The sequence below is a fragment of the Kryptolebias marmoratus genome, linkage group LG6 (assembly GCF_001649575.2).
Source record: "Kryptolebias marmoratus isolate JLee-2015 linkage group LG6, ASM164957v2, whole genome shotgun sequence".
Taxonomy (NCBI): Eukaryota; Metazoa; Chordata; class Actinopteri; order Cyprinodontiformes; family Rivulidae; genus Kryptolebias; species Kryptolebias marmoratus.
Genome location: NC_051435.1, coordinates 13,688,416 through 13,706,284, shown reverse-complemented (window position 1 = coordinate 13,706,284; position 17,869 = coordinate 13,688,416).

Here is a 17,869-nt window from a genome sequence, read left to right as displayed (position 1 = left end):
CATGATATAAAGAGTTTATCAGATAAAAGTTTCTCCAATTTCAAGGGATTTGTTCCTGCTACGTCAAAATCACGTTTTCAGTTTGCTTTTTTTGGTGATTTTTCGAATAACTTCGAAATGACAAAGTAAAGACATGCAGTTTTCCACTTAGTGTGAATGGAAAATTACTCTGTGCTTTGAAATTGCTTTAACAAATAACTGCTACAGTGAAGGAGAACTTATTTTGAAGGCCACTGCTTTTAAATTCATTTGTCTCAAAAACAAGAGCAAGAAAACCAAAGACGACAAAGGAGAACTTCATGTATCCTGTTTATAAAATATAATTCTATAAACTTGCACTGGATTAAAGGCAACATTAAGAACAACAAATTGTTTGACAGCTTTAAAATTCATGTAAAGAACCTGCGACATGCACAGAAGTAGACTTGTGAGGATGAGGTGAAGGTGTAGCGTTAGTTTTGATTCACTAGGGGGCAGTGTTGGCCAACCTTACTCTCTTGCCACTGGTTGATTTAATTTTGATTTATTTTTAAGACCCTTACTGTAAGATGGTTGAAAGAAGATAATTTCCATGAAGGCCAGCTTGATTAAAAAGATGTTAAGAATACAATATTAAAATGTGTCATTAGAGGAAATTAATTGCAGAACATTTTTCTAAGTCTAGAACACACAGATATGTGATATTGCTTTGAGTTATCAAGCTGTGAGTTGATTAAGTGTTGCATAAGTGCATTATGAAGGAATGTGCCATCCAGGATATTACTCAGATATGTTCGGGCAGATATTTAGCATGCTAAAATGAAACAATAAATCAGCTCTATCACATCTTATAAATGAGTCAAGGTTCTTGGCCTGCTTACTTAAAGGTAAGTTTGATGAGAAGAAAATGGGCTCCCATTTGGAAAAAAATACTAAAATGGCTCAGTGAAATGAATGCATGAAATGTATGTTCACCTTCTGCTGGATGACAAGCTGGTGTAGATTTGGAAGGGCACTGGTCGGGCCGTGTGAGGGAGGCGTGCATGATTAGTTCAGCCCCTGAGTCACTGAGAAGTCTGTGATCCGCTACCACCTGGCCTGTGGGTTCAAGGCACAACCACTGAATGAACGCTATCGTATTTCGGCGGCCACAACAAATACCACTGCTTTATTGGAGCATTGAGTTATTTGTGGGGGTGGGGGCTCTGTCTTTGCAGGTACAGTTGAGTTGCTGATGTGTTTGTGGCAATCAGAGCTTCCAAGTTTGGCAACAAAGTTGAGCACTCAAATGATATGAAACTGCACATGTTGGAAGGTCATGTGACTGTACTGAGGCGACTGCGATATCAGAGCATATAGATGGTTGTCAGTACGGGCGCGCCGATGGTATCACGAATTCCTACGAGCGGCAGTTTGTTGCAGAATAGCGTCAAACAGTCTTTGTGTCCTCTTCTGCAGCAGGTAGGCCCACAGCTGCTGTAACTTCCCGAGATCCAGCAGATTGACGCTGGGTTGGAGTTGGTATCTAAACTGATCCCAAACATGTTTGATTGTACAAAAATCAGGGGATCTGGCTGGCCATGTGACGACCTTAACGTGACACAGTGAGTCCGTAGACATGCATAGACTTGTGGCTGAACGTCGGCTTGTTGTTTTGGTGTTAATGACAGCCTCTGTATGTGATGGTGAACCCGTAGTTCGGCTAATACTAGTTGCAGGAAGACACAAGGCATTGTAAAGAATCCAGTAGCTGTGTCTGAATGGCAGGCACAGATGTCTTGTTTTTTTAAGGTGATCCTCTTTTAATGTTGTCTAACCCGAGTGACTTGAACTTCTGCGTGGGTACCCTAAGGTGCCCACTAGTTCCATCCAACACTGGTCCACTGGGATATCTGTACGCCTCCCATACCAGTGCTATTGCTGAATACAACAACCCGGCCTCATACACACATACACACTCACAACCCCCTGTCCAAGTCCATCAGGTGCTGAGAATACTGTCTACATCTACAAAACATCCTCTGTGTCTGATGACTTGTATGCACTAATTTAGCTGAATGTCCAGCAACTGCCTGATAACACTATCCCTCCGCTCATGACCACCACCACTACTGCTGCCAGCTTTTTGCAAATTGAATCATTTACATATCCATGCTGATTTGCATCCCTATCAAATTTTGTTCAAATTGGACTCCTTTTTATGTCCCTAACTGTTTTTTTTTGTTTGTTTTGTTTTTTCATCAGTGACCGTTTGTTATTACCCATCAGGATGTCACTTTAGGACACACATTGTTATACAGTTTCATTACACCAGAGTGTGATCTTCCCTCAGATTCAGACAGAGTTATGCGTCTTGAGATTGTTTATTTCCCTTTGGCCTTATTGCAGTCGAACAGAGAGGGTTAAAAGAAGAATGGGCTGCCCTCCAGGACTGCTTTTTATACCAGGCTTATTAGCATGCTGGGTTGTTTAAATTGCCTCCTGGAGGGCTGACGTGAAATCGAACAATATCCTCTGGCTTTGGAGACTATAGCCCCACAGCTTCTCATTTATTTTATGCAGAGTTAGGACAGAGCCTTGGCACTGCTCCGCTGAGGAAGCTAAGCCCAGGGAGGCCAGGTCTGGGTAGGTCAGGACAAATCAATTAATATCCGCTCAATAAAAGTTCTTGGCTTTTTCTAGGCCATTCTTTACTGGGACAGTGCAACCTGGGCGCCACTATAATGATGTGGCTGTGTTGTTAAATGTGGTTAAGATATTATGTTGAAATAATATCCTTTCTTTTCCCATCTCTATAAAAACATGATTTGTCTTTGGACCTTTATTCCGAGAATTAATGACGAAGTGTTGTTTGTTGTTATTATTATTAGACTTTATTAAAGGTTCACCTCTTGGGTAATGCTGTTTATGGGAGCACTCGGGCCTAACTAAGCCTCTATGCGTTTACTTTTTTCTGCTAACATTTGGTCATCATGTAAAATTCAAGCACGCCCAAGGCAGAACGATTATTACACCCATCGCAGTAGCCAACACAGTGGAAACACTCACTAATATACTACTTATATACACCTAAAGTGCTCCAAATGGGACAGATAAAATGAGAAGTGAAGGTTATTTGTATCCTCTCTGACTTAAATATGATCTCATTTGTCAGAAATAATTCTATGATTTAGTGTCCGGATTTTGTTGGGATTTAAATAAATAAAAGTTAAGGAAAATCAGATCATAGAGATTTACTCAGCTGTAGTTTAATCAAACTTAATGGGAGGATCTGCTGTAGTGTTTGAGTAACACATCACTGCTGTCAGGCTCATACTTGGTGACCACAGTAAAAACAGGTTATTAGAGCTTCAGGCTGAATGGAGGTGAGGAAAATGGCAGCCATGTTTGCGTGACTCTGATATACATTCCTCCACACTGGGACAGCTTAAAGCTATTTAATCTCTCCTCGTGGCCTGGCAAGATTTTTAAGCTTGGTTACTTTTTTTTGTCTGGACACGCCTTTAGTCATATATCATGGCAGTTACTTATTTATGAAACATCACTACTTAAGTCAGTAGGTAAACACCTTGTACTTGATGGTTTGGATTATTGAGAGGTTTTCTTTATGCTTTGTTTTAGAGGTTTTACTTTGGAGGCAGCTTTCATCTCTGTGCTGTAAAACCAGAAACTGGATCCTAAATATGCATTTGACCTAAACAGCATGTGCACAGAGTTCAGCATTAAACAGAGCTCATTTAAAGTTGACATAACTGAAATAAAAAATACACTGGAATTGCTACTGACGATGCTAGGTGAGATTTGTAGCCGCCATCTTGCTAAGTGCTACTCATCACTCTGTACTGTTTACATGCCGAAGCCACACATTGCTGACTCCTTATGCTTGCTGTGTGCTGTGTCATCAGTTTAAAAACATATGGAAATGGCCTTATTTCACTTAAATAAACATATTTTGGGCATATATGTTCTTGCAGAACAGCATTCAAGTTCTATGAAAATAATCCTGTAAAGCAAAACTGACAGTGATGTAAATGTTTATAACATTATAGCTTTCACATGACCTGCTTGAAAAGTTTTGAGGTTGAAGTTATCCATGCTGATCTTGGCGTGGGTCTGACTAGTTATTAGCTCATCAGTTGGGTCAGATTTAAACTCTATTTCTCCAAACGTCTTCAAACCAATTAACAAGCTATCCGCGACAGGTAAGACTGTTCATAACTTTTGCACAGAGACCCACTTTGAAAGATTGGATCTATCTTTTGAAGATAAATAATAACCTTCATCCATCAGGTTCTGTTTTTTTTTTTTGCACAGCATTTGACTGAATAGATTTGCAGGACGGAGCCTTGTCACGGAGCATTCTTTTTTTTTTTAATTTCCACCATAAATCTTCTGCTGTATTGAAATCCTTTGCTAGTGATGTCACTGAGTTTCTGTGTTTTTCCTGAAGAAATATTTTAACACTCTTTGCTCTGTGTCAAGATACATTATCATCCTGAAATATGACTTCATCCTCAGAAAACCTACTTTTGAATGATAAAATGAGCCAAGAAACATTTTATCAAAGACTTATCTGTGCATGTTTCACTGGACCTGACCCAAACAAAAGTTTCACTATCACTCGGTTGTTCAGTGCAGATTAATGATTCGTCATTAATCATCCATTCACCAACAGTCGACGACTGCTTCTCTTTAGCTTCTTCGAAACCTCGTTTTCTTTTGTTTTTGTGTTTTAATAATAGCCTTATTTGGTCACAAACATTGACTTCTGTTCTTGTCTTTTTGTTTCCATTTCTTTTCCTTCAGTTTTCCATCCTGGCATCTTTTTCGGTCTACCTTTAAATTTCTTATAAGGACTTCTTCAGTTTGTTTGTGCTTGCTCCACATTTCAGACACAGCTGACTGGGATCAGCCAACATCTTTTGCTCACTTTGGGTTCAAAGGAACCTTTACAGAGGAGTTTTATAATCATTTGATTTGTTTTTAATGACAGATTTCTTCTTGGAACCCTGTTTCCTGACCACCATCTTAGTGAAACTGCTCACCAAGGTCTGCAATTTAAAGCTAAAAACTAATTTAGATTATAAAATCTATACCAAGGATTTAATACTAACCAGCTCCCCACAAGGTTTTTTCTTTGTTTTCACAAGTAGATTTGTGTTTTTGTGAGACACAGATCTACAGTTAAAAAGGAATTCATCTTTTTCTAAAAAGCAAAATTATGATGATGGAACGTAGCAAAAAAGGTCAGCTTATTTTAATAATAAAACAGCTCTTTCAGATCAAGGGCATCTATTCAAACATAAAAAAAAAATACTGATTTACACGCAGTACTTTCTTGTACCGAGCACGATTCGCTTTCATCTGCTTTCACACTCTTTTGTTCCAAACAGCCAGCACCACATGATGCCATTTGTCAAAGATAAGCCCAACCCAAGCTGTTGAACACTCTTGACTTCTCATGGAAAACACATTTTCAAACTATTCTGTAACCGAGGAAAGGAAAGAAAAACCTCGAGCGGCGTCCCTTCAGCACCACGGACAGACAGTCTCTAAGACCCCGCAGAGGGAATAACTTTGTTTGTGTTTGCAGTTGTCATGTGTTTCTGTAAAAGCTATTCTCAGCAGTCAGGTTGCGCAGTGATAAGCTTTTTTTGTGTGTTCTTTATTTAAACAAGCTGCCTGTCAGCTTGCCATGCTGACGTATCTGTGCTTGTGCACTTGCGCAACCTGACACAATTCTCCAGAGGCAAAATGGAAAACACTCGCAGCACATCGCCTGCTTTGTATCGCCTGATGGGAAGATTAAAGCCAAACTAAATTCACTGTCTTCAGCTGTGAGTGGGTCCATGGTGGGACCACCAAAGGGGAAAAGCTCTCACAGCTATGTCATCAGATCACGTTATCACTGATCTCCCTCCCTGGTCCTCTTTCTTTGCCTTCTTGGGTCTGCCCTCAGCTGTCAGTAACGTTTCCCATGGCTCCTTGTTGCCTATCATCTTTGGAGTGTGATAAGAAATCGTAATGACTTCACCAGAATAAGGGACAGATTCACAAGTAGGCAGTGATGAGGCTTTCGCTTTATTCAAATATGGTTTAATTACGATTATTATTACTCAGTTCTTCTGTTAATAATGGGACAGAATTATGTGTTTAAAGCAATCATTGCAGTCTTTAGAAGTGGGGTGAGGGGATCTGGGGAAAAATTAAGACCAACTATGTTACCTGTTGCTCTCTTTTGAATGATCTTCGTTTGCAGTGGTCTCCAATCCTGGTCCTGGAGGGCCACTATCCTGCATGTTTTTCTTGTTTCTCTGCTCCAACACACTTGATTTGAATCAATGGGTGATTAACAGGCTTCTGCAGAACACGAAGAGGTAATTTAACCACTGAATCAGGTGTGTTGGAGCAGGGAAACAATGACATGCAGGATAGTGGCCCTCGAGGACCAGGATTGGAGACCCCTGGTTTAGAGAAACAGAGTTGAATTCTGACCAAACTGAGAAGCTAACAGATGGTCTGAGAGAGGCCAACACCAGCGTACACGGCTGCTATATTAAAACAACTCCAGCCTCTAAACCTTTACACTACATCAGTTTAGCTGTACCCAGTTATTTACAAAGACTTCTATGATCACTCGCAAGCATCATTAGTGGCAACAGCAACTAGCTGTAGCATTCCTGGTGCAGCCTGGGGACACGTTTTTGCAGGAATATCATTATATTTCTACCAGAATAATAATAATAATGTGAAAATGATGCCAGGGTGAAAGTTAAGAAACAAGCATTTGCATGAACTGTTATGATTTTTTTTTAATATTCTGGGCTTGTTTGAAAACAACAGCAGTTTGACTAACTATTAGCTTCTCAGCCTGGTCAAAAGAAACTCTTTTTTTTCTCCAAACAGAGAATGTTCAAAGAGCTACCTCCTCAAAATCCCACTTCAAAAGAGCCAAATTATCCCTTTAAGCAACAGCTTGAGGCAATTTTGCAGTTTATTTGTCCTTTCATATCAATATTACTTCACATAGAGACAACAGCAGCTGGCTCCCTTCTACAAAAACAAAGCCTCTTCGGTGTATTCATAACATGAAGAGCTAACTTTTCTGCAAAAATTAATTAAATTCTGTAAATAGCTCAACAAACCTTTAAGCATATTTGCAACTTAATAAATGTGTATAAAGGACCAAGGCCTCTTTTAAATTCAATGAGGTCCGCCCCAATTTTTCTTTTTTTTTTTTTTTTTTAGCAATGGTTCATAATTAATTTAAATTCTCTTGTTGTTGGAGCCATGTTAGTTTTCTTCTGTCACTATATTGTTTGTTCAGGACTGTACCTCTCTGTCGGTTAACAGCTGAAGGAAACCACAGGCCAGACGCGGGAATTACCTTAAATGCTGGAGAAGCTGCACTGCCTAAAACAAATTACTGTAAATGCTAGAAAAGCCGCTCCACCTAAAATGAATTATGTTAATGCGTGCAAAGCCGCTCTGTTGAATTAAACTGTAGGAAAACCATGCTGCTCGAAATGAATTGCCATAAACACAGGAAAACATATGCCAGTAAAAACAAATCTGTATATATTTCAAAAAGACGTCAAAATAATCTAATTCTACTGAAATTTAACAACAGATCTGGGTCCAGATATGACTTCATTTGTGTTCGGATCTGGACCGCTGTCCACCATTTGGGAACCCCTACACTAAAAGATAGCATTGCTAATAGTTTTAATTTGTGATACAAAGAGCATTAAAGAGAGAGAGAAGTACACCAAATCCATGTTTGATCTGGGAATAGAGTTCAAACATCAGCAGTTCTCCAGACTATTAGCTGTCAGGAAAGCTTTACAGTGCGTTGCAAAACTCATTCTAGTTCTTCTTAAATTTAATTTGTTCCACTCTCTTCATAGGCTTTCAAAACAATGACGAGATTATATTTTATTGAATCTATGCAACTCCTTGTTCATTATAACAAATATGTAATACTTTGCGTGTAAGTTGGCATTAATTGTCTCATTTCTGAATGAATCTGGGACTGATTAGTTGTTCCATGTATGTTTCAGGCTCCTTCCTAACTGAATGAAATCCCTGCAATGTGACCCGATCAACTGATATTGATTTTTAGTGTGCTGTTTTCATGAATGCCAAGGGCAACTATCAATGACAAGCTTGACATTCAAAACAAAAGCACACCGAGTTAAAACGAATTTCATTGAAAAAAATAAATAAAAATGACAAATGGAAAAGGATTAATGGATTTCTTTTCTTGGTAAAAGGAATTTTGAAGACAGTTGTGGCTATTTAGGGTTTATGCGAAGATGAATTCTTACCAAAACAGTGTGTTTTAATACTCTGTCCGTCTCTGTTGTGGTCGCTTTAGAGCCTGAATATCTCCAAATGTTCTCCATATGTCTGGCAAAATCACTGACCGCCTCTTATTTACATGTGCTGGACTGTTTGTGTTTAAGCTCGATTGATCTGCAGTGAAGTTCTAGTTTAAAGCAGCGGATCCCAAATGTTGCAACTTCTGACCAACAAAATAACAGTGGAAGAGGACTGGTGTCTAAACATTGCTAATAACCTTCTTAAATATGGTAATTACGACACAAAAGACATTTTTTTAATCAACTCACGAGTACTGTTTTAAACTGCTGTAACACATGATGAATATTTTTCATTAGCATTCATTTTTTCCATTTAATTAGATTTCTGGAGACTGTCTGAGGACTCACATTTGGTGATAATGAGTCCCTTTCCACACTGTTGGAATTATTACTTTAAAGCAATAGTTTGGATGTTTTAATGTGCGGTTCAGTTCTGTTGCAAACAAGTAATATCTTATCTGTTGTAGATAGCTCTTTAAATGACCTCAGTTTGGAGAAATGGACCCTAACTGTTGATCAGACTGCCGAGTTAATTGCTAGTGTGAAAAGTGGGTTACTGCCATCTTAAAACAACTCCAGTACTTTCATAGAGTTTCATGTGAACACTATTTTATAAACTCTTGTATTTCATAACATCAGTTTCACATTACATGGCCATTCCAGTGAAAATATTATGATATTCCTGCTGGAAGTGCTACAGCTAGCTGCTATCACTATTTTTACTCTTGCTAACAATCAAAGAATATGATGGAAATAAGCATGTAATTCAAAAATGACAGAGGTGTAAATATGTGTAAAACATTCACATGAACTGCCATAAGTTTAGAGCTATTTTAATATGACAGTAATCCACTTCAGTGTCCAAAGAACTATCTGCAACAGGTAGAATATTAAGAGTTTGTAGCCTTTCAACAGAACCCCAATCCAAAATATCTGGACTTTAAAGAACTATCACAGCAGTAAAAAGTCTTGCATGTCCAAATTTTGAATAGAAGACCCACTTGTTCAACATTTATTGCAAGAAGAAGACTATTTTATGTACTTCATTATGATGCTTGGATGTATGGGGGAAAAAAAACGTTAACTCTTGCTCTTTACGTTTGTTTTGCATGACGGAGTGTTTCTGTATGTGAAAACAAGCGTTACGGCCAAATGCTCTAATTGTTTATTTGTGTGTTGAGCTTGACGGCAGCGTGTCACTTTTGTTTCACTGATCTGTCTGTGAAGGAGCGACTCATGCCGACAGCAACACAGATTGAGCCGGTGATTAATCAGGATAGCCCTCGTGTGCCACCCTGTGCAAATTGAATCATGCATAAGAGGACTGCAAGCGTGTCACTGCGTGTATATAAATGTTTGTTCCTGTGTCCCTGTGCACATTAAACATGTCTGCCTGTGTGTGTACATTCCTGCCTTCATGTAAGTCTGGGATTTGGCATGTTCCTCTGCGCCCGTGGTGGGCCTCTCTCAGCCAGATGGATGGTCTCAGCCAGTGTCAGGGAGGTGACAGCTGGCTGGCCTGCTTTCTCCTGGCTGTGGGTCTGGATTATGTCCTTTGACAGCCCCTGATGGGTCTTCCACTCCCCCTCTCCCACCCATAAGCTTGCATCATGGAAACTCCCAGTTTACGAGAAGAATCAATGATGCCTCAATACGTGCTTTAATAAAACATAAACGATACGAGCCACTCCCCAGGGTTGAGGTGACGCCTGAACCCAACGCAGTTCTGAAGGAAGTAGCCACCCGACGCATGATTGAATAATTAGGCTATTTCAGTGGCTGTAAAACATGTTTTACACAAGAAAAGAGTAATAGCTGCAGTAAGACAACATGTCACGCTTCAGATTGAAAAGCAATGAGAACTTATGTACCATGTCGAAAACCTCATTAGGTAAGCTACACACGCTGTCACAAAACCTCTCCTGAAAGTCATAAATTAGACCTAGCTGGTGCTACTCTTTTCGTAGCAGCCCAGCTCTCCCTCCTGGCTCTTCTGTTCTTTCAGTCTTAAGTGGCCTCAACTTCACTGTCGACTCGTTAGAGAGGCCGACAGTCTAAGCTGCAGCGGCCTGGGGACACTGCACAGGGACTTTGTGATGCATGCTCGTCATTATTTTCAGTTTCCATGCAGCAGGCTGCAGGTTTCAGCAGGACAGAGATGGGGCTATGATAAACCCAAGCTTGTGTTAATGAGACAGCTCCACAGGGATGAGAGGAACACACACGGAGCAACTCCTGAGACGTCTGCTGGCCTCCCAAAGGTAATTCCCTTAAATGAAAAGCAGACTGTGTGCAAGTCATTGTTGCATCAAGGGGGTGAGGATGAATAGTGATGGGGTTGTGTTTCAACACACCTCCCCGTGCTCTTATTACAGAGCTGAGATGAGTGGAGACAGAGGTACCATGTTCGCACACTCCCTGCTGATGCTCTTTTTTTACCCAATTATCCTTGACTAGAATGACTTGTGTTACACTGGCTGTGTCACGCAGCTTTGGAATGGATCCTTTATCTTATCAAGGCCTTTTCATTTTTCAAATTAAGTGCTGCTTTTGTTCCCAACCAAGGACGCCAGCAGGACTGAAGCTCTCTCCATCTGGGAGACATTAGGGACACATGGAAGAGGCTCATTTGAGGTTCTTGTTAGCTCACCTGGCGCTTTAAGTGGGACCATTAATACCGAGCTACTTAAAATATGAACCTCACCTCACACACATCTGCTCGGAAAGAAAAAGTCGCAGCGTCCCACTGGCATGTCAATTCTATCACTATCAAAGTGGCCCAAGCTGAGATTTGGGAGCTAATAACCTTTCCAGATGTTCTTCTTACATTTTGTTTAATCCAATACCTCTGTAGCCCGCCGTCCGGCTATAAATCACAAGCTGCATGCGACAGGAGGAGAATGAGGGGATGTGGCTTGATGCATAAGTTGCATACTTGATTCGTGAGCTCACCGCAAATATCTTTGGCGCACTAGCGAAACAATTAGCTGTTACCGTAACCCCCGAGGCCACGCAGCCTCTTAAAGGGCTTTCGCGTCCCCTTTATAAGCTCCGAAGGCCCAGCTCAAAGCCGTAGGGACGGCAGAGCTTTATAAGACAGATCTGGTTTTATGTGGTATTCTTGGATGACAGTCCACCACAAGTCACTGCGCAGTGTTAGCAACAGTTCATGGCTTCATTCAGTTCTGCAGGCAAGCTTCAGCTCCAACTGTCTGAGACTGGTCAGGTTGAACAGATGTCTGATAAAATGCTGCGCTCTCATCCATCTAATGCAAATGCGCTGTCTGACAAAAGCTGCTATTAATCTCTGTAAAGCATCGGGCCATGTTTTCCTTTCTTTAGCCGAGCCAGAGTAAAGAACGGCATCTGTATTAATCGTAAACACATGAAGTGAACACACGAGCATCTATTCCTGCGAACACAATTGCATTACCCGATGTGTAATTTGTTGATCCCCCCCCTTCAGCCACAATGTTTAATGAGAATCTTAAGCCTGAGCTGCTCTGTGTTTCTATTTCACAGACCCTAATCCAGGTACAGAACAAATCATCCAGACTCAAGGTGGATATATTTGACTCTAGGTTTCCTCTCCAACTGCGCTTTAGTTACAGAGGCCTTTGGGAAATCATGTCATTTTAAATCTTTTCTCCTTCCTGACTGAATGTCACCTCCATCCCACGTTTTTTTCGCCTTTTATAAACGGCCACTGGCAGGTCTGAAGTCTTTTAATGTGCAATCCATCTGTTTCTTGCCTCATGTGTGAGAAGCGAGCCGAGCTATAATCTGTACCTTCACTGGGAAGGTGATTCGACGTGGTGACGAGAATGATAGATCTGGTGTTAAGGTTTATTTTTCTGGACTTTTTTTTCCCCCCCTCTCAGCTGTGATGTCTGGATGAAAATGAAAAATAAGGCATTAAGCTGTTTGTTTCCAGTGATCCGTTACTCACACATTATTATGCATTTCCTTACCAGCTCCACACCCTTTGCATGTAATGATGTGTGAATTTGAAGTGAGTGTTTTCACACCCAGGTTTTAACGTCAAAACAATAAAGAAGCTCTGAATCATATTTTTTTTCTGCACTTCAGATCAAAACCATGACTTGGAAGGCGGTTGTTGTGTTTTAACCTACAGTTAGAAGGTCAGAATTTTAATAAAAACTAATCTCAGTGTGTGAGCTGTTAGAGAACTCCTCTCCTAAGTTATAATAAGGTTTGAAAGCTGGTCGAGGCAACACTGGATCTCCTTAGTGACAGAAAGAGGCTTGACACTGTTGTCTCTAGAGAGCTGTCTCTTCTCTGCCAATAATAAAGCCCACAGCGGCTGCACGTATTGTCAAAAGATCATCCTGTTATTTATTCTATACAAATTACTTGCATATGTTCACCACTGTCTTGCCCTCAAGGTTGAAGCTCTCATCTGAGCCAGAGGAGGGATGGAGGGAGTTGGCAGAGTGATAGATGTACTCTCAGCTGCAGCCACCAAACACTGTCTCTCATTTCCCATCCACACCTCGCAGAGAGATCCAAACACCCCGAGGCTAATGAGTTCCAGAGATATCGCATGCAAACGGTTCGGCCGACTCCCGCCCCGTTTGTGATCACACCTTTAGAAGTGAATTAAAGTCAAATCAGAAGTAACTCGAGGAAGCAAACCATTATAATCAACGTCATTCGTCGGCGTTTGGGTGCCACGCGTGATGGGAAGTGAAGGTGAATGAAAACTGTAGTTTCCATATCAAAGGAGAGCACTCGGTTTCTTGTTCACTGTATGTCACGAGGGTCTCTAGAAGGGTCTGACTAATAAATGAGGAAACTAATTAGAGGAAGTAGTCCTGTGGGTCTACAAGGCTACTGGACATTGAGGTCTGGATGTTGTGTCATCAGCATGGAACAGTCGGGATGCTATGGTCGAGGTCCCCGGGGTCAAAATAAAATCAGATGTCATCAAAATCTGTTTTCTCAGTTTAGGAGACTATGCGAACGAATTTGCAAAAACACTGATGCCTGTGTGCAGCTGGCATTGTGTTTAGCTCAATCTACTTTTAGAACTCTAGGAACCAGAAGGAAACCTGCAGTCTGAGAGTGAAGGGCTTTGTTAGGACAATATGAAACAATAAAAGAGCTTTGTATGGTAAAAGCAAGATTTTAAATTATATTCTGCATTTTACAGCAAGCAAAAGTAAGAAATTTGACACAACATCAGAGGGGAAACAAGGGTTTACAAACCTACAAATTGCAACATTTGGCTATAATAGTCAGTAACATCAATAGTGTTGTCTGTTGTCTCAGACTTTTTTAAAACAATCACTTATGCCTCCTGGTAATGTCATTAAAACAATTAAATTAGAATAATACACCTTTGTATAATTCTAGAGGTCTTTTATCCTTGTGTTACTTCATTAATAGTTCATAAGAGCTCCTCCAGCTCTTATGAACCAATTAGGCTGTAGTATGTTGTCTATGTTGCATAGGCAGGGAATGTGTGTAGTTTTACAATTGTTTCATTATTAAATATTGATCCTGGCAGTAAGAATTTGTCTAACTTTTTAAGTTAGCTGAACCCAAACAATGATGTTTGTTCACAAACAGAATGATGTCTGTTGGCAAATCTGTGCACGTGGATGTTTATGACCTCTGTTTTTTGTTTATATTTCAACGCATAGCACCTGGTGGGCACCGTAGGATGCTCTTATTGACAGTGAGCCCTTCTCGGCACCCTGCATGCGAGAAGAAGCTGATAACAGCTACTCTACATTCATCATGAGCTTGGTAAATGTCAGCGGGGAAACTGGTGCAGATATGGCATGCAAACAAGGGTGAAACCAAACCGAAATAGGCCGTAACCTGAATTCCGTCTGCAGCTTTCTGCCTCAGCTTCACTTCAGCAACTGGCCTGAGCTCCACTTGCACAGCTTTGGCTATAGTTGAAAATCTATTTGCAACAGCCTCTAAAGGTCGTCTGCAGGAAATACTGTAAATCATTAGTCTCGTTTTGGTTTGGTGCCACTTCAGAGGTAGCACTGACACCTCTGAACAATAACACAGACTCAAAACAAGCACTTACATTTACTTTTATTTCACTTCCGAGCTGTGTTCCAGGAACATTTTTTACTACATTTCAGGTCTCTGGCAGAGTTTGTTACTGAACTATTCATATTTAATAAAATATATTGATAGCAAGTGCCATTTAGAGAGAAGAAAATGCAGCACATTTGTCTCTTAAAGTCTGGATTGCTCAGCTGGGAATGGTATATCGCATGTTTTCCTCGCTGAGATTTTCGTTTTGCTTTTTAACAAGCTCTCAGAGACAAATGAAGCCGCATTTGTCTGGGTTGATGCAAAACTCTGGAGTTTCTCCTGATTCTGCGAGCAATCCTTCTAGTGGCAACAACAAACCTGAATCCAATCAATACGCCATGTACAGTGGCTTACATTCCTGTAAACACAGATGCTTCCTGGGACATGATTCACAGATAATCTAAATAGATGCTAATTCTTTGTATTCTGCGCTGAGCAGCACCACATCGAAAAGTTGTTATTTTTGTTTCTTTTTCACATTGTCAAGCTCATTGCCTCATTCTTTACATAAACGCTGCCCTGAATAGGATGTGACAATTAAAATAAATACTTTGATGGTTTGCTTTTGTTTTTGAAATACGGCTCTATTACAAAAGGGCTCCTGATAAATAAACACATGTCTGGCTTTCCTTAGCTCGGACAGAAATGCCACAGCTGTTCTAACAGTGGCCAGAAAATCCTCCACGCTATATTCATCAACTTGCTTTAGAAAAGCCGGGCAACATATGCATATACATATATCTTATGGATTTGAAATGGAATTATTCTTACCTCCGCTGAGGCATAAATCCACCCCCGTTCTAATCCTGTGGTAACACGTAAACAGTCCTCTTCTCAAATGACAAAACCTCACGCACAATGAATTATTTCTCTGCTTCCCTCTTTTTTGAATATGTCACGCTTTGGAAAGCTCCTGCCACAAATATAAAGTCAATAAATCGTGGTTTTATTTCCGAATATTCCAAGATATTGTTTTTGCTTTCCCTCACTCATTCGACGCCAAACAGGATGGCACGAGCTGTTTTGGGGCTCTCGTTTAGCTTCCTGGCGCGCTGCCACCGGAGTCAGGAGATTAAATGTATATAGTTAGTTTGTTATTGCAGTGGATGAATGACTGTATGAGGTGACAGGTGAAAGATCTTATTGGAAAACCAATCAGATGACCACAAAAGCTGCTTCCTCACATTTACCGGAGACCCTGAATTTGCTTTGCTCAGAAGAGTGTCCCAAATGCTGCAATTAGAGCGCCACTGAACTCGCTACAGACGTGAGACACACAACCGCTCGCACTGTTGCTGCTCTAATTAGGGAGCCCCATGGTAACACTTCACAATGAGAAATACAGAATTTGCACAGCTGTTATGGGCTGAATTGGGTGTCTGAAAATGTGTCATTCTCTCCATTGTGTCTTAAAAGTAAAACTGAAATTGATACATGAACTCATCGCCTTTGGTCCTGACGTAAATTGCAAAAATACTGCTCTGACATATTACATGAAATGAAAACGCTTTTGATAATTTCAAATTGGATCCAATGTGTTTCATTTTGGGCTTTCCAAGTAAATGTATAACTACTATAGTTGGAAATACAATAAAAGTATCCTCAGTTTTGCCACCAGGAAGACGAGTGAGAGACAAGAACCCTTTGTTAAAGGGTTGGCGTCAAATTATTGTTGAGTTGGTTTTACTAAAATAGTCTGTTTTTTGTTACTCTGGCAGAAATATTCTGACACTGCTGCTGGCAGAGTCTCAGGATGCACCGGACATGCTACAGCTAGCTGCTGCCGCCCTTTCCACTTTCAAATAACCAAAGAATTATGGCCTTGTCTACCCTACTCTAGATGTGTTTGCTTATTTTTTGTCTCTGTCCACAAATTCTAACAAAAAATGCTGAAACACCAAAATGTTAAATGTTTTTCTCACCAAAAGCTAGGTTTGCGTGTGAACAGACAATACAAATACCGCTGTCAATGTAAAATGGACAGGGCATAACTGTGAAAAATAGAGCTTTTACAAACTACTAAGAAATTCTTGACAGCTTAAGGGACAGTTGTTTGGAAGTGGTCTTGGTCCCTAATGGACAAGCTGGACTAGCTGTTAGCTCATCAGTCTGATCCGAGCTCTGCTTCTCCCCACTGAGGTCATTCAAAGATCTGCAACAAGTAAGATATTAATTACTCATAAACTTTTCACGGAACGCCTCATCAGAACTCCACTATTCTCTTTAAGCTAACTTACATGTTTTTCCATTATAATTCAAAGGGACTCCTTAGATTTTGTCTTTTGATTTGCTTGTAACGATGGCCTGTCTGTTGTATTTTATGTTTATTCGTTTACTATAAACTCAGCTGCTTTTATTGCTTTTATTGTTTATGTGTTGCCCAATATTTTTGCTCATGTAGAAAACAAGAAACTCAATAAACTTATTGTTAGAATGCAGCACTTCATGAAATGGTCCAGAGCTTTTGATGGTGACACTAAAGTTTACCGCGCCCGTTTTCCCCTTGTTGCTGTTTGCATTTCTACGGAGGAAAGATGCAAACTACAACATATATATGTTAATAATTTGGAATTTCTGTCAAGTCTTTTGAAAAAAATAGAAACATGTTTCTAATTCCAGCTTTGATTCTCTTATAAACACGTGTTGAAACATGGTTAGAGAGGTGACTGCAGGCTGCTGGGTGTTGAAACTCTGGCTCCAGTCGGGCGTCCATCCATTCGAATCAGAAAGAGATTTTTCCCTGAATGCTGTTAAAGTCACAAAAGAGCTGAACTCAGCTCACCTCTTCCCTTCCCTGGACGTTACCTGAGGTCTGTGTTGAGGGACAAATATGATTTTGTTTTACTGCAAACCTTATACGACTGTGAGCTGCGATAAATGAGTTCTTTCTATTATTATTGTTATTTCTTTTGAATAATGTGAAGCACATGTGGAGAGCAGGAACAATCTTTTCAGCACCGTATTACGTTTAATTCAGATTCATTCTTTTGTCAGATTGGATGCATATGGGTTCATATGTGTCCTTCATAAGCAGCCATTTCAGGCGTGCCTTTTTCCAGGAGTCCAAGACTCTGCTGCATTGTGTGCCTCCTCCTCAGCATATTGTCACAGCACAGACCCTTTGCCCTCACAAACACGCCCAGAAGGAAGTGATTATTTCTCAAGATGTGGAGATAGAGGACTTGCCAGTTCATGCCTCTTTATTTTGCCTTGGCGGCCTGTTCCATCTCACGGTGCTTTTGTTCCTCTTGTTAGAAGGAGATGCTTATCCCGGGCACCCTGTAGGGCCTTGCGTCTGTGTCACCTTGAGCCTGGCGAAGGGGCTGAAAGGAAACGGCGCTGCGGCTTTTCGGTGTTTGTCTCCCTCTGAGAAAACGCACCGTATCGAGTGTCCCCAAATTAGTACCAGTATTGCAGGTCATAAAACG